The following is an 18299-nucleotide window of genomic DNA, read 5'->3' on the forward strand; positions in this document are numbered from 1 at the left end:
TGCTCTGAGAACACGTGACAAAGATTCCCCTTCAGAAAATCCTTGAATAAATGTAAATGGCTGCTAATGCCACGCAACTGAGAACCTCTCCCCATCTGCAAAAATAAGATGATATAAATAATATCAATCTTTAGAGTATCCTATAGCTCTCCATGAAGGAAATAACATGTGAGCCTCTTTGCAACCATAAATATTGTGTTTCTTTTCTTTGTGCAAAGAGAAACACAGGCAGAAAATAAATGCACAATTAGTGACCATAAAAATTCTGATTGCTATGCAGAAACAGCAGCAGAACCACTAAATGCCTTTTAAGAACGGTTGGACAAAGACAGACATATGCATTTCAAATGATTTATTAGTAGATAAATACTTGCTTTCTGTTGATTGCATTTCCAATTATTTACCTAGTGTTTGAACAATTTACACTATCAGCAGTCTTTTCTAGAAAAAAAAAGTACTGACTCATGAAGTTAGTTAGGCAGCCTGCCACTTGCAATTTGCTACCATTTGTAAATAAATTAAAGTGTGCTGGAAAACCCTATAAATAAATGAAAAATATTTAAACTATAGCAGCCAGGTAAAGATTATTCCTTGTGCTGCAATTCTAGAGACTTACTTTAAACACAACAAACAACTGCACAAAGAGTGTCAAAGGCTATGCTGACAAAAGCAAATCTATTTTGTCCTACCTATGTGATTCTAAATGTCCTATTATGTTGTATTACAGCTAGAATACAGACCAGCAGTAAATTGATCTGTCTTTTCTGATTGCTCATATTTAGAATCAATGCACCAAGCTCCCTCATATGGGTCAACATAAGCAAAAACTAGTTGTTTAAGTCAGCAGTTCTCAACAGGGGGTCCCTGGCCCCCAGGGGGGTCCACAAACCATTTCAGGGGTCGCGGGGCCCCACGCTAAAACCCACAGCCCCAGCACCTCTTGCAGGGATGAAGCCAGGAGCCACGGGATTGAAGCCCTGATTCCCGGCGATCCCTGTGGGGGCAAAGTTGGGAACAGGAGGGCTGAATTCCGGAGCCCTGAGCCCCGGTGCTCCCCCGGGGCAGAAGCCCTGAGCCCATGGGCAGAGTTGGGGGACACAGAGGTGTTCCCCCACCCCAAACTACAGTGCAAGAGCAGGGAAGTCCCGGGGCACTCCACCCTCACCCTCCACCTCTTTCTCTCCCCGTCCCCTGGCCAGGTCGGAGGCCGGAAGCCAGAGCTGGGCAGTGCGGGACAGCTGCTGCTCTGGCTGGTGCCACGGAGCAGACAGCCACGGTGTTCCTCATCTCCCGCTGCTGCAGGGGGTTGAAGCTGCTCCCCAGCTCCCAGCCCCCTTTGCTCATGCAGCCGGTAAGAGCCATCTGGGCGGGGGGACCCGGCTCTGTGGCTGGCAGAGCCCTCAGCGAGCATCTACCACAGAGGGAGCCCTCCTGGCACACACCCCTAGCTACCCCATCTCTGTACCCTGAGCTACCCCTCTGTCTGCACACAGCCCTTAGGTACCCCCTTCTCTGCACCCTGAGCTACCCCCTGCCCATACACAGCCCCTAGCTACCCCCCTTCCCTCATGCAACCCCTAGCTACCCTGCACTGAGCTGTTTTCAAACTTTTTGAGCTGAGCCCCCCACCTTTGAGTTACAATTTTTGGTTGCGACCCCTCCCCCACAACCCAGACAGGGGGTGGCCTGCTGAGGTGAGTCAGGGGATGGAGGTGGCGCTCCCTCCCCAGACCCCGTGCAGAGCTGGCTCGACCCCTGCTGTCCCCTGCCCACCCAAAATAGACATCAAACTACACCTATGCCTGAGGCCTCCTCTCCACCTCCCAGCCCAGAGCCCTGAGCCACCCTCCCCCTGCCACTCCCCAGCTGGGCCCTGGAGATTTTGTAGCATGTTGTGGGGAGCCTCAGAAAGAAAAAGGTTGAGAACCCCTGGTTTAAGTGATCACTTAGGGTGAAATTCCCCCTGACGCAAAGGACCGGCAAAAGAGCTATGCACCACTTACATCCAACTCATGCCCTGTTTTACGGTATGTATCTTTTGAGATTTATGGACTGCACAGGCCTTTTGTTAGTCTTCTGCAAAGGGGAGATTTGTCCCTAAGAATTTTGTCCTACGAAGAGTCAACGTGCTAGTGAGCAGTCCTCTGTGTTTGTTCAGGATTTGTGCAGAGACTTCCAGATTCTCTCTCTTTTGTGTACATATCTCTGCACTGTGCTCAGCAACGTGAGTAAAGCCCTAATTGTTCACTGAACTGTGCATTCTGGACTAATGGGAGAGTGGGTCTGGTGGGGGTGGAGGAAGGGTATTGCCTGGGGTTTTCAAAAGAGCCTGAGGGAGCGAGGCACTGATCTCTAGGAGTATGTCTACACTGCAGCTGGGAACCAGCCTCCCAGGCCTAGGTAGACTCCTGTGCTAGCAGATCATGAGCTAGCATGCTAAGAAATAGCAGTGTGGTCATTGCAACTCCAGCAGAGACTTGGGCTAAGCACCCAAATTCAGACTCAGGGGGTCGGGCGGGCTTGGGAGCCTGAGCTGCTGCCCAAGCTGCAACGTCCACACTGCTGTTTTCAGCACACTAGCTTGAGCCCTGCCAGCATGAGTCTGTCTACCCATATAAGAGACTCACTTCCAGCTACAATGGAGACATACCCTAACTGAAATTCAGTGGGGGCACCTAACTCCCTTACATTGCTTTGAAAATCCTAGCCTAAACACTCCAGTCAATGCAGGTATAGGATTCACAGTTATTCCTCCTGCGAATGAAGAATAGTGGGTACTTGAGCGAGCTGCAGTTAGAAACAGAGCAGGGTCTGCCAGTTGGTGGCAGAGATGTGTCAGAACCTTCTCAGGAAAAGGTGCTTCTCAGAGAGCTCCTCAGTATCCCATGGCATGTGACCATTTTCTTGTGTGCCCAGTAGCCTGCATATCCTGTTCACCTCATGAATAACAACATACTATGCTCCTCAGCCCCTCTGATGGTTTGCTGCTGCTCTCACAACCCAGTTTGCATCCAAGCAGGAACGAGTCCTACTAACAGGGAATACTGCTGTGGGAAGTAACAAGAAGTATCCTGAATATAGGCAAATAAGAGAAAGCAAAACAGAACGTGATATGTATGTGTATGTATGGGCATAGTAGCTACGTGCATCTGAAGGGGAGAAAGAATAACATAACAGAAAACTGGGATTGAAAAAGTCTATTGATTCACAGTCTATTAGCTAAAAGTTGCCAGAGTACACAAGCAGCATTAGAGTGAATGCTATCTCCCATGCAACATTAGAAATCATGCAATGAAAACCAAGCAATACACACCTAGTAGAGTATTAGGGTCTGAATGTTAAAGATGCTGTAACATCACCCACTAAGACTAGAAAAGTGTAGAGAAAGCAGGACAGCAGCCTCAAGTAGAATCAGCTACAATAGAAGGAAGGAGAAGAAAAGTTAGTTATTGAGGCATTAGTGCTCCAAGAGCCTCTTTCTAAACATGGTCATTCCAAATGTCCTCCTTTCCATATGGAATGAATGTCACAGTTTAAATAAATAAATATATATATATATAGCATTTTCTGCATAACTCAGAAGAAAAAGAGAAACCACATTTATAGAAGCTAATCCTGACAGCCAGATTGGCCAACATGTTGTCAATGGAAATACTTACTTGTTACTGGAGAAATTTATTGCTAGTGTCTTACATGGGCTGAAACTTCTGGAACTCAGGATTCAGAAACTTGTACAACTTGACATTATGTCCAAAGTGTTCAAAACATGGGGGTCTAATGTCAGGCATTCAGAGTCATATTTAGGCACTTGAGTTACCCAATTTTCAGAAGTGTGAATATCCCACCTCCAAGTTGAGTTCTACGAGGATGGGGATGCTCAGCAACAATGGAAAACAAAAAACACCAGGCCATTTATTTAGGTGCTTACCTTTAGGCACCCATGTTGGAAATTTAAACCCAACATAACATCCATTGATGTTGGTCAAGTTTTATGATACACACTATGCTACAGCCTGCAACCACAAACTACCTTGATCTGTTTAAAGTAACCACCTGAACTTCAGTCCTACAGGGAACCTGAATGAAGGCAGATCTTTTGAGCTAACAAGCTACATGTAGCTCAAAGAATCTCTAATCTGCCCTTTATAAAATTCTCCCTGTAGGAGGATTCAGGGCTGAAACTCCTTTGGGTCAAGCGTTACAAGTTTGCTACAGTATAATCCCAGTGAAGATAACAGAAAATCCATCTCACTCAAATAAGTTGTTTTCCTTAAAATGATGGAAGTTCAACACTAGTGATCAACAGCTCATCAGAAAGGGCACAAATGTCCTAAGATGCAGACAAAGATGAAAGTAATGAGATGGGGCAAAAGGTGAGCCCACAAAGTAAAGACTATGAGGAACAAACTCAGCAGAATTCAGCCTGTGCATATGAAAAGAGCATTTTACAAAACCAATATATAATGTATGTGATGAACTCCAAGTTAACAGCTTTTCAGAACTTGGAGGGGGAATCTAGCTGGAGGCTGGCTCCACTCACTGTCGTCGCTCTGGCTGACTGAGTTCTAATTTGACCCTTAAGCGACAATCCCCACCCATGAATAGCAATGAGAAATTCACAAAGAAAGCTATTTCAATATAGCTCTCTCATAGGCACAGGCTGACATACTGTGTTGGTGTCAAAAGAAACAAAAAGGCTGGTTAGGGTTTTTTTGTTACTGGGGATAGAAGCAGTCTGTGAAACAAGCCTTCAACAGGGGAAGGAACAAGGGCAGTGGAAGTGCTAACAGGAAGACTAAGCAGACACTTCCTTGGGAAGGAACTTTGGATTTTTTTTACAGTTTGTATTGCATGGATAAGTCAACAAAGCTTGCAGCTCACCAGTTTCATTATTGCCAGCAGGAAAAATAAAGTTTCAATACAAGACGTTCAAGAGTTCTACAATCAGAAGGTTCAAAGGTTCATTAATTCAGTCAGTGGCAATTTAATAGTTAGGTATGAGATACCACTGGTTTCCCAGTGAGTTTTAGAATTAATTTTTCCCTAATAAACCTCTCAAATTAAAGGCAGAGAAATCACATATTAACTCATGAAAAGCTGCAATGGCTAGATAAACAGAATTAGTGTAACACATAAACATGCTTACACATTCTTACACAGAGGGGGCCTGTCTAGTGGATAAAGCAGGGGGCTGGGAACCAGGATTCTTGGGTTTTATTCGCACTTCACCCACACACAGGCTGTGAAAACTTGGGTAAATTACTCAGCGTACTTATCTGTGCATCAGTTTGTCTGAGTATAATAGTAACTAGCTTACTGACACCTTCTTCAGAAGACAGAATTCACATTTACAAAAGCACTTTGAGGTCGCTGGATGAAAAAGGCACTGTGTAATCTTAGCCTTTTGATGAATTGTAATATAGAAATTAAGAACAATTACTGTACATCACTTAGTCCATCCCCTGCCAATACAAGATTGTCCTGTATATCAAGGGTTCTCAACCTTTTTCTTTCTGAGGCCCCCCCAATATGCTATTAAAAACTCCAGGGCCCAGTGGGGGCGGGGGGGCCCTCAGGGCAGGGGCCTTGGGCATAGACATAGGTTGATGTCTATTGCGGGGGCGGGAGGGCCGGGCAGGAGCCAGCAGGGCTCGAGCCAGCTCTGCACAGTGGGGTCCAGGGAGGGGATGCCATCTCCACCCCCGACTCACCTCAGCAGGCCATCCACCTGTCTGGGTTGGGGGGTGGGGGGCACAACCAAAAATTATAACTCAAAGGTCGGGGGCTTAGCTTAAAATCTTTGAAAACAGCTCAGGGTGCAGGCAGGGGGGTAGCTAGGGGCTGTATGCAGATGGGGTAGCTCAAGATGCAGGGAAGAGGTAGCTGGGGCTGTGTGCGGGCAGGGGGGTAGCTCAAGGTGCAGGGAGAGGGTAGCTCAGGGTGCAGGGAGAGGGTAGCTGTGGCTGTGCGGGCAGGGTGATAGTTCAGAATGCAGGGAGGGGGTAACTCAGTGTGCCGGGAGAATGCAGCTTATGGTGCAGGGAGGGGGTTAGCTAGGCAGTGGTGCTGGAATGCCTTTTATAGTGGGGGTGCTGAAAGCCAGCAAAACTATCCCCAAACTTTTTACCTCGTGCCTCCCCTTCCCTCATCAGCTGAGGCCAGGAGCAGGGTCATGTCTCCAGGAGCGGGGGGACACGGACAGGGATAAGGGGGCCGAGGCTGGGGCAGGTTTGTGGCCAGTAGCAGCCCCCCGCACCTCTTCTTCCCGCGCCTATGTAGCTAGGGCTGTGTGCAGGCATGGGGGTAGCTCAGGGCACAGGGACAACATAGCTCAGGGTATAGGGAGGGGATAGCTAGGGGCTGTGTGCAGGCATGGGGGTAGCTCAAGGTGCAGGGAGGGGTAGCTGGGGCTGTGTGTGGGCATGGGGGTAGCTCAGGGCACAGGGAGAGCGTAGCTCAGGGTGCAGGGGCTGTGTGCCGAGGGGGCTCTCCTGCAGTCCCTGTTCCCCAATGGCTCTGCCAGCCATGAAGCCAGGTCCCCGGCCCAGGCAGATCTTACCTTCATGTCCCCAACTCTGTCCATGTGCTCAGGGTTTCTGCTCCCTGGAGAGCACCAGGGCTTGGGGCTCTGGGATTCAGCTCCACACCTCCCAGCTCCAGGCCCCAGGGGGCGCTGGAGATTGAGGCTTGTTGAGCCCCATGCCTCCCAGCTTCAGCCCCACAGGGGGCGCCACAGATTGGGGCTTCAAACTTTGCTCCTGACTTCAGCCCTGTGGGGGTGCTGCAGCTCGGGCTCTTGAAAGGGCTCGCGGACCCCTGGTTGAGAACCGCTGCTGTATATAATATATTACCCAGTGCAGTTTTAAAAGACACTAACCACAGACATTCAACTATTTCCCTTGGGAAATTATTCCACAATCCAATAGCGCTCACCCCTCCCTCCCGTTTTTCAGACTAAATTTTCTTTCATGCAATTTAATTCCAATGCATCTTAAGGCTTGTCTACACATAAAAGATGTATATATTTAATCATACTGATATAGTTAAAGCAGTACAACCTCCCTAGTTCTACCAGTACAGAAATGCTTATGCTGGTATAGCTTATTCCTGTACAGCAATATACTAACTAAAGTATACTAACATAAGGCACCTTTCTACCATTGTAACTGCATGCACACCAAGAACTGTACCAGCATAACTATTTCAGTTAAAAAAAAATATACAGCCCTAACCAAAATAGTTGGATTGATACAATTTTAAAGTGTAGACCACACCTTATCTATACTCTCAGGAATACCATAACAATTTATATCTTTTCTTAATATTTACACATTTTATGCAGGACTCTGATTGAGCTGGTACATCATACCAGCACCTCTCTGAAGTTGAGATCTTGTTCTCCAGAATCTCAACGTTCATGAAAACATACAAAAACAACATAAAGTAAAAGCTTTGTTATTCAGCATGTTGAGGGAATGCGGGGTGCCGGTAAGTAAAAAATTCCAGTTAACTAAGAGGGAGGGAATTTTGGGTGCAGAAGGGGGCTCAGGGCTGGGGCGTGGGAGAGGGTGCGGGGCACCAGCTCTGGGAGGGAGCTTGGGTGTGGGAGGGGGCTTGGGGTAGGGTGTTGGGGCATGGGAGGGGTTGTGGTGTGCCAGATCCAGGTGACGCTCACCTTAGGTGGCTCCCCACAAGCAGCAACATGTCCCTGCTGCTCCTAGGCAGAGGCTGCGGTCCCTGGCCAATGGGAGCTGCGGAGCCAGTGCTCGGGGCAGGGTGGGGGCAGCACACGGAGCCCCTGTGGCCGTTCCTCTGCCTAGGAAAAGCAGCGTCATGTCGCCACTTGGTTAGAGTATTGAACCTATGTAGTGGGGAAAAGGCTTTGGCCTTCATTGCATCTAGACAGGCTCCTATGAATTCCACATGTTGTACTGGAGTCAGAGTCGATTTTTGAGTGTTCAGTTGTAGTCTTCTGCATGGCTGATGGGGTGTCATCTAAGGAGTGTGCTTTGAGTAGGCAATCATCTAGAAACAGATATATCATGATTCCTAATTTGCGAAGACGGGACCTAATTTACCACAGATAGGACCTTTGAGAACATACTGGGTGTGCACAATAGGCCAAATGGAAGCACTCTGTATTGAAAATGGTCTTGACCCAGGGTGAATCTCAGGAACCTCCTGTGGGTTGGTTGAATTGAGATATGAAAATAGGCATCTTGTAGGTTGAGGGCCGAGAACCAGTCTCCCTGGTCCAGCAATGGAATTATTGCTGCTAATGTGAACATCTTGAATCTTTGTGCCTTTACATATTTGTTTAGTGATCTCAAATCCAAAATGGGTTTCCATCTTCTGTTTTTTTGTTTTGGTATCAGGAAGTATTTGGAGTAGAAACCCTTCCCTCTGTGGTATCATGACAGGTGTTTGCCAGATGACTTTGGATGGGTCCAGTCGGGCCTCGTTGATCAGGAAGAGTAGCATATAAGCTGATGAGGACATATGGAGAATGTCTAGCAGCTTGTGTTGCAACTTCTTTACTTCTTCAAGGGGTATCTAAAGAGAGTTTGCCACTCTCTTGGTGAGGTCTTGAAATTGTTTGAAGTCCTTTGCCTTACTTGGTGGAGTAGGCATAATGGCTTCAGTCTGGAGAGGATGATGAAATGTTTGTTGCTGGAGTAATTTATTTATCCAGTCTTGCTTCCTGTTCCTCAAAAGTCTCCTCTTGGGGATCAGGGTCTAGAAAGGGAAGCTGAGGGAGATCATTTTCCTCTATCCCTATGTGAGACATTCGAGGTCCTAGAGAACTAGTGTCTATAGGCTGCCCAGGGGTCCCAATACAGTCACTGGGTGGTACTCAAGGGTGTCCATTATCTGATTACAATATGACCATATAAAGCATTGTTTCAACCACTGTTATATATTTGCACCAAATCTTGTACAAAGGTTGTCAAGTGAGTGTCTATGAAAAGGTTATGATTTGCTGGTTATGATTATGCTATCTGTATGCATGTATCATTTTTGTATTTGAAGTTATAAGTATTGGCTCTGTACCTGGATTTCAAATGCTGGCTCCTACGGTACCACCCACAAGGTAGCTAGCCAGCACATCTTGGAGGGACCATTCAAATTAAGTGTCTCTCAAAAAACACTTGGTTGACAATGGACCATGGGAGATGCCCACCTACACTGAGAGGACTGTCACGTAAATGTGCTGTTTGGAGTGTAGGTAATGGCTTCCTGCAGTGACTGAGCAAAATTGGGCATGAACATGTGACTTGCCCGTGTGACTCCAAACTCCATCTTGTTACTGTAATTTTCCACAGTAAGAACAATGGGATGCCCTCCACATGGGCAAAAGCTATAAAAGGTCCTTGAAACACCTCCATTTTGTCTTCAATCCTGCTTCTTACCTCTGGAGGATCTTTGCTACAAACTGAAGCTCTGACTGAATGACCCATCCAAGCTGTGGATGTTTTCCAGAGACTTGACTTAAGCCAGAAGTTTATTTCATCACAATGTGACAAAATGGGACTGTTCTTAATGTTTCCTCTGAATTCTGTAGGGGTGCCTCAGTTTCCCCTATGCATTTCTTAGGTCTCTAGGTGGTGGGATAAGGGGGTGTAATTGTTGCAGAGCAAAGGGCCAGTGTACATAAATGGCCAACACTCTGTCTCCTGGCAACTGATGGGCTGGGCCCTTCCCCCCTGCAAGGTGATAGCTAAAGGTGTTGGAGAACAAAGGAATCAGGTGACCTCCTGGCCCAGAAAAGGGACAAAGCCCAGAGAAGGACGGGGTGGAGAGTGAGTCAGTTTGGGGCTGGCTGGGGACGTGGAGTGAAGTTCAAACGTGGTTGTCGGGCTCACTGCCCCCCAAAATGGACCCGGCTGAGGGGTCAGTTCTCTGTACTTAGAAGCTCTGTTTTAGACCGTGTTCCTGTCATCTAATAAACCTCTGTTTTACTGGCTGGCTAAGAGTCATGTCTGACTGCGAAGTTGGGGTGCAAGACCCTCTGGCTTCCCCAGGACCCTGCCTGGGTGGACTCGCTGTGGGAAGCACACGGAGGGGCAGATGATGCTGAATGCTCCAAGGTCAGACCCAGGAAGGTAGAAGCAATGTGAGCTTCTTGCCCTGAAGACAGTCTGCTCATAGAGAGGAGACTTCACCAGAGTCCTGACTGTCTTCGTAGGGAGCTGTTCCAGAGCATTGCCCGGGAACTCCGTGACACTTGACTTAAGCCAGCAGTTTATTCCATCACTGCTACGAGCCTGAACCAAGAACTTTGCCATTTTGGTATGTAATTGATTCCTTTAACAAATTTTAACTCACCTTTTTTTCTTTCTTTTTATGAATAAACCTTTAGATTTTAGATACTAAAGGACTGGCATCAGTGTGATTTTTGAGGGAGATCTAAGATATATATTGACCTGGGTGTGTGGATGGTCTTTTGGGATCCGAAGAACCTTTCATTTGATGAGACTGGTTGTAAAGAACCACTCATCTCTGAATCCAGTGTTTTTGGTGGTGATATAAGAACTGGAATGCTCAAGAAAACTGCTTTTATGACTCTTTGTTAGCCAGTGTGGTGAAAAAGAAGTTTACTTTTGTTGCTGGTTTGGTATATCCTATGGGGGTATATCCTATAGGGGATTAGCCACCAGTCTTGGGGTGTATCTGCCCTATTTCTCAGCAGTTCATCCTCAATTTGGGCATCCTCAGTTGTGACCCACTAAGGCACAGTTACAGTGAGAACTAGTGCCTATAGGCTGCCCAGCAGTCCCAATATGGTCACTGGGAGGGTACTCAAGGGTGTAAACACAATTGTGTGGGTCTTGTCTGTCATGTCAGTCTTGTGGCTCTGTAAATGTTTCTAGGTGATTGGTCTCTTGACATTCTCCTGGGGAGCTTTGCACAGAGAGAAGATATGTTATCATCATTGCCTTTTTCTTCTTCATTTGATAGAGGTGGAGCAAATAATGGAGCCGATGGTGAGTGTCTCGGTACCACAGGGAATTCAGGAAACTGAGATGTGATCGGTACCACGATGCTGGTATCGAGTAGTGGGGATTCCAGTGTCTCTAAGAGAAATGGAATTCCTGTGATACCATAGTGGTAATCCGTACCAATAGAGTCTGTCTAGAGGGGCCCATCAGTGTCAAGGGAGCCAGCGGTATCTGTAGTCTTCTGCGGTCCAATCATCCAGATGGTGCTTTGGTCTTTTGCATGGACGTGCAAGGCTCCACGTGCGTTACCTTCTGTCATGCCTCAAAACGGTATATGCACCAAACAGAGACAAATTGAACAAGCTACTGTTCTACTGTTTCACCAGAACATTCTCCTTCAAATAATTATATAAAACAAAAGCAATGCAGGGAATATTAATTCTGGAAAATGTTATATTAAATTAAAATATTCCATCTGCACAGATGGTCCTCTCTGGTAAGAATGCGGCCTGGTTCTGCAACCTTTACTCATGCAAGCAGTCCCATCAAAATCAATGGGTTTACTCCTGGAGCAAGTGCTACTCACTTGAGAAAAGATAACAGGATCAGGCTCTTAAGTAACACAGCCTTTAGTTCGCATTGCATTTCTATCACTTGTATCCGTCAAGACTCATACACTTTAAGGACTATTGATACCATGCGTTCATTAATATTGTGTGCTTGTGGTCAAACTGCTTTTTATAACTTGAATAAGGTGTGGTTATATTTAGAGATAAATATTCTGATAAAAGTCACAAGACTGTATAAACAATTAAAAACTTAAACTAGTGTCACCCATTTGTCTTGGCTTCAAGACTTGGTTGTATTAGAGGAACCACAATTCCAAGGAGAACTGCTATACTAACATTTCTAAAAAAAGGGAGTACTTGTGGCACCTTAGAGACTAACAAATTTATTTGAGCATAAGCTTTCGTGAGCTACAGCTCACTTCATCAGATGAAGTTGCAGCCGATGAAGTGATCTGCAGCTCACGAAAGCTTATGCTCAAATAAATTTGTTAGTCTCTAAGGTGCCACAAGTACTCCTTTTCTTTTTGCGAATACAGACTAACACGGCTGCTACTCTGAAAACTAACATTTCTCTCATCATGCTCTGGGGTTGATTATAAGTGGTGAATTGCTAGAGTCCAAACATTTATAGTTAATCACCATTTTGAAAAATTCAAGATCAAGAGAGTAGGCAAGCAGGGAGTGATCTCAACAGTCACAGGCAAAAAAGACCCTTTCTGCAGCAAAGTACAGCAACAAAAACATTGCAGCAGGATATGGAAAGCCTGCAGCCTCACCCATTCATAGAAAATATGATTGTAATGGCAAAGGAAAAAAATGTCAAGTAACAAAGATAAGGGAAGCCATTCAGTTACCTAGGCCAGCTTCACAGAATACAAATAGTGCAATAATGATGTCAAAAGGCAGGTGTTTAAGCTAATAGATACTAGTTAAAAAGTGGTTATTTTGAGGGGAGAGGAAGAAATCAAACTGTGACCCTACAGAGGAGTGTGTCTGAGCTCAGCAACAGATGTGTCACACCACTTATCCCAAAGATGAGGAGTTAATTGATTCTATAAATAGTATCATGTAGATAAAAACACAAAGCTACTTAATCTCAGATCCAAAGCACACAGACTAGCTTTGTTTATCAGTAAAATTATTTGCATTCAAGGGAGGCAGAGTGGGTCAGGTGTTTTACATGTAGATAAACACAGACCTAATTTGATTTCAGGCTATTGAGATATTTGCTTTTTTTATATATATATATTGTAGAAGTGCAGGGCTAAACGAGATCTGTAGATTACAGTGGAAGAAAGGCTAGTTCCAATAAAACTGTGTACATACATTCTTGACTAACAACAAATGTTTAGTTCTAGTGCTCTGTTCTCAGTGGATTTATGAGGGCAACTCCACTAATGCTTATGAGAATAAGGCAAATAAATGTATCAAAGCAGAAAAGATTTTTTTTACAAGTCTGAATCAAATAAATATCTGCCATGGTGTTTCTCCCTCATGAACCAATTTGTATTGCCAGAAAAATTGTTGTCCTGCAGAGTTCAGAACATGTTTTTCTAATGGCTCTTTTTGCACAGAGGAAAAAATATATCCCTTTTTCTGTTTCTCTGAACATGTATCTTGTTTTATAAATCTCTCCCCCACCTTCCTCTGGAATGTGTGGCTTCTTCGCCACCTCTTCAGGGGGTCTGAAAAAACAGGTACAAATAATAGCTCTGACAGATCAAAAGTCAATATTCAGGCTTAGAATTCCTGAAGCTACAAAATCAAACAGACTTTAACTGCTTCCCAACCACTCATGCAGCGTTACTCTCCCTTATGGCAGCTTCTCTCTCATTGAGAAATAGGAACAAATTGAGATCTCATGTTATTTTAAACCAGGCAAATGCCACTGAAATCAGTTACACCAGCGTAAAGTTAGGGTGAAAACAGAATGAGACCCAATTGCTCTAATTCTCTCCAGGAACTGTCTGTCCCATTCTAAGGATACATCTAAACTGGAGTTGGAGGTGTAATTTCCAGTTTGGGTAAACACATACAAATCAGTGCTTTACTTGTCTTCTGTAATCTTATGGACCAAATTCAGAGTTGGGGAAAGCAGGAGGCAGCTCCCCTTCAGTCAATACAGATGCATCTGTTTACAATCCAGTCCTCCCTGAACAACATTGCAGCTTTTTCGTTTCACAAGGCAAATATATATTTGAGAAATAATGAATAATATGTGCAAGAAGCAAATGTACTCAGCTCACTAGACAACTCAAATAATCAGCCTGTTCATGCACAAGCATTCAAAAGCAGGAAAAACAGATACATTTTAATCACAGTCTCAAAGACCCATCATTTCATATGATGGATTCTGGCACATAAATGTCTTGTTAACACTGCCAACAGAGTAGTCTTTGTTACAGACAATGACAACATCCTGGTCCAGAGTCTAGCTGCCTGTCTGAGGAGCAGAAACAGTGTCATGAACCCTGCCAATTAATTTCTCCACTCTGGGGATCAAGACATTGGTGGCTCCTGGAAGCAGGGACTTAGCACTTGATCTTCCAAGCACAGGGCCATGGTCTGCTCTGCATACTGACGCACTGACATGAGTGTTGCACCAACAGCAGAATTTAGCCTTCGGAGAATAACGTTATGCCTTGTTCATACAATTTGGAAAGTCAAAGAGCCATAGTGAGCCCACAGATCTGTCTAGGCTCAAATAAATGCCCTGAAAAAATGCCCTGAACTTCCACACATCCTTCACTAATGCAGGATGTGTCCGGTACTTGAGTGAAACAGAGGTATGCTCCAATGCTTAAGCTGAAAAAATATTACACTCAGACACTTAGCCAGACACAATTTTTATTATAAGCAGTGCAGGTAACGATTCCTGTAGTTAAAACTGCCTGACACTTTCATTCTAAGACCCCTTTTTCAAGAGCTTCCAGCTGTGCCAAGCTTTATGCATTTGGACTGAAGTTTTCCACGCCAGGTGTCTGCCTCAGGTAGGGTTGCCAGGTGTCCAGTTTTCGACCAGAAATTCTAGTCAAAAAGGGGACCTGGTAGTGTCTGGTTACCAGAGTTACTGCAATCAGTCTCTCTGCAAAGATGGCGGGAAGAACAGGAGCTGCTGCTGGAGCCTGGAGAAGCTGCTCAGCTGCTGACGGAGAGAACTGGTTGGCTCCCGGACCCAGTCCAGCCTCTCTAATGGAGAGGTAGGAACCAGGCTGCCCCACCACGCAGGGCAGAGAGATCCTGTCCCCCCTACCCATCCCCCCGCTGTGCCCTGATTTCCCAGCCCCAGCCCCTTGCTCCGAGGACTGAACCCCGCCTCCATCCTGCTGTGCTCTGATTACAGGAAGGTGCAAAGAAAAAAATCCCAGTGCATTTATGGGGTTCCCAAGTGGGGTCAACAGTTAGAGGTTTGCTCATGCCCCAAACCAGGAAAGTTCATAGCCTTTAGATATCCTCTCCACTGGGGTCCCAGAGATGTACAGATTCTTGCCACTCCACCAGGATGAACAGGGTAAAATTTTTACTTATCTCCAACATAGCCAGATCCCCACATGATGCAGGAGAGTGGAGCATGCTTTGAAGATGCAACTGAGGATATAAAAAATCCCCAAAACCCCCCCACAATCCATTTCTCTCACAAATTGGATCAGGAATATTTAACGCAAGTTTGACTTTTCAGACAGTGCCCTACTGCATTTTATTAATCCATCTGATTTTTAACCCAATTTAAAAACAGCTATCCTTACAGAGAACATCACAAGAAATATGTAGAATTGAATTTGTAGTACTGTGGGAAACACCCTCACTCTTTTTGTAAAGAATGTTTTATAAATGTCTTAAGCCCCACTTGCCGTTGTATAGTACATCCTAATGTCATTGCTGGTCATGTTGCCATGAAGAATATGCTCTTCCAGGTGACGATTTAATGTGCCCCCTGCTGAATGAACCCTGCATTTTGGTACTCCTGTTATGCCTGGTGAATGCAGGGGCGTGGCAGGGGCGTCTAGTTTTCAGCAATTAGACAGTTGGCAACCCTTGCCTCAGGCTGAATTTTTTTGTTTGGATAATTTCAGCTACCCTAGTCCAGGCACTTCTCAGAGTGAGGTTAGAGGGAAATAAGCCGTTTTGCCTATGCTAAGCCCCTCCAGCCATTTGTTGAGAAGCTCTGGTGCCTCCACACTTTGGAACAGGGACTTCAAATTTGAAAGAGGTTGCCCTGGTGTCAAGGATGTATCTTTTTTTCTGCCTGTGAACCTCTGCCCAAATTATGAGCCTCTGAACATCTAAGTTCACACATACTCAGTAGAGACTAGTTGGAGCTACATTCTCCCAGTATTTCACTTGGCACGATCCCATGCCAGGGCAGCAGGGGCTGAGCAGGACCTTTCCCTGCAATTGTTCCTCCTGGCTATCAGGCGTCATTGTGGTGCTAAACAGGAAGTGAAAGACGGAAGATTGTCTCTCCTGCGTTCTCAGTGCTCCTGCTGCTTGCACCCAGGCAGCAAAGACAAGAAAGGGGAGGGAGGCATAGGTAACTAAAGACTCTCACAGTCTCATATCCACAAGGTTGTATGGGCAACCTGAATTCTGGCATTTTGTAATGTTTGCAACTTAATTGTTCTTTTAATGTCATTGTTTGTATGTAATATAGACATAAACATCCATGTGTAAATACAGACACAAATTTGCCAGGTTTATTTCTGGCTACATTTTGTACTCCAGGCATACAATCCTAATCCCTCCCATACAATTAGTCAGTTAAAATTGGGATATATCTTAAAGAATCACCACAACAACCTTCCCTAAATCCACAGGCCAGCCCTGTGCACAGTGGTGTGATCATGGTGGATGTGTTTGCCACATTCCTGTTTGGGATGTGCAATACATGCAATGTGGGGAAACTGTTCTTGGGGAACTCCTATAGTCTTAGACCTATTTTTTCTTTTAGCTTGGGGTGCCTCAATATTTTCAAGTTGAAATCTGTAGGTTCTCTTTCCTGAGCACCCAACAGTTACAATTCACTTCTATGATGAAGTGGGAATGTTCTTATGTTTTCTCTGAATACTGTGCGTTTGCCTCAGTTTCCCCTAGTCCCCTAACTTACTCAAGTATTTAGGTGATGGGATAAGAGTATGTGATCACTGCAGTGGCCCCCTAGAGGACAGGTCTGACTGCTGACTGGCTGCCTGGGACAGAGAATGGCCAACACTCTGTGGCCTGGCAACTGATGGCAGGGCCCCCTCCTCTGCAAGAATCAGCTGGAGGTGTTGATGCAGACCAGGTGACCTACTGGCCTGGGAAAGAGACAAAGGAACAAGGAGGGGCTACAGGGGGTCTGAGGCCAGGCAGCTGAATCTGGTTCAGTCTCCTGTCTGGGACTCGGACTGGGTAGTCCAGGGCACCAAGCTCTGGATCCCCCCACAATGGGCTTTACTGAATGGTCCTGCTTTTGGTTCTAACAAGCTCTGTTCTACACTATGTTCCTGTCAACTAATAAACCCTTCTGTTTTACAACACTGGCCGAGAGTCAGTGCTGACTGTGAAGTTGGGGTGCATGGCCCCTCTGGCTTCCCCAGGGGTCCCATCCAGGTGGACTCACTGCAGGAAGTGCACAGTGAGAACACGGGTGCTGAATGCTCTGAGGTCAGACCCAGGAAGGCCATAGCTGAAAAGGCTTCTTGCCCTGGCGACAACTATCTGGCTTCATACAGAGCAGTTCCGGAGCATCGGGCCTGTGACAACTTCAAATGGAGCAGTGTGTGCTCAGCAGCTCTGACAACCACGCCATAGGTATCTCAAGTACGACATTCAGCATCTGTGGTGTTCAAAATTAGAGAGCCCTCTGAAAATGTGGGTGTTATAAAGTCATGGCTCTGTCTTATCAGTTGAACATGCAGGCTAGGCTCTGATGTGATACAGCAAAACCTGCAGCCAGTAACAATCAGATCCATTTTCATGCCGACTTTGGAAAAGCATGCAGAATGCAAAATGTGTCCCCAACTGTATGAGAAAGATGGCAGGGGTATAACTCGAAACTTCAGTGAACAATAATTACAGGTGAGATGTTTTCTTTCCTCCACTCAATCAGAATAATAAAGCCCCAGTTTTAAAACGCTTCAGGGATGTCTCTCTACAAACCAAATAGTAAATTGTTACAAATGTAAACAGCAATATGTGAGTTACAAAGTAGCCAAAAATAAGGCTAGTCCTAGTTTTGTGCCATGTATCTGACTGGACAGGGAATCTGGCATTTCAGGGGACCACAGGCTGCAGGAGCATGGGTTTAAGGTTCACTTTAGCCAGCCGTCTTGAAGACATGTACTTTTTCTGGGACTGCAATCCCTGGCAGCAGAAAGTTAAGGTTGGAGCTGGAAGCTTTGCCATTTGGCCAGTCTAGAAGACTGCTGACTCCTTGCAAGTGCCATGTTCAGACACATACTGGACCCCAACTATTTATACCTTTGATTTATAGATTGGCTATTAACATGTTTCAGTTACAAGAGCTTCCCCTCTCTCACTGAGTACAAAGTGCTGTCCTTGATGGATTCTTTGCTTCTATTGCAAAGGAGCAATCACCAACAGCCCTGCAAAAGCCAGAGTGCAGAAGTGATCTAGGGGCTGCCTGGTTTCCCTAATAGGGGCAAGCAGAAGAGAGACTGAGCATAGAGAAGATTCCTTTTTTATCAAAGCTTCAACTGAAAGCCAAGGAATCCAGTAGCTGTGTCCAGGAGCTCAAATAATATCTCTGGTGAAAAAGAACTGATAGCAGTAGGGGGTTCAATACTCACCT

General features: G+C 45.6%; 1 protein-coding gene across 13 annotated transcripts in view; it reads right to left on the reverse strand.

Annotated features, from left to right (window-relative positions):
* The window catches only part of ARVCF (ARVCF delta catenin family member), a 431820-nt gene that overhangs the window by 235344 nt on the left and 178177 nt on the right, over positions 1-18299 (reverse strand). For 9 of the 13 annotated variants that reach the window (XM_074972913.1, XM_074972912.1, XM_074972915.1 and 6 more), the window contains one exon: positions 3314-3415. The exons of the other annotated variants lie outside the window; for them this stretch is intronic. The gene's annotated coding sequence lies outside the window, so the exon portion shown is untranslated. The remainder of the gene's footprint in view (positions 1-3313; positions 3416-18299) is intronic. 13 annotated transcript variants of the gene reach the window in all.

The sequence above is a fragment of the Natator depressus genome, chromosome 15 (genome assembly GCF_965152275.1).
Source record: "Natator depressus isolate rNatDep1 chromosome 15, rNatDep2.hap1, whole genome shotgun sequence".
Classification (NCBI taxonomy): domain Eukaryota; kingdom Metazoa; phylum Chordata; order Testudines; family Cheloniidae; genus Natator; species Natator depressus.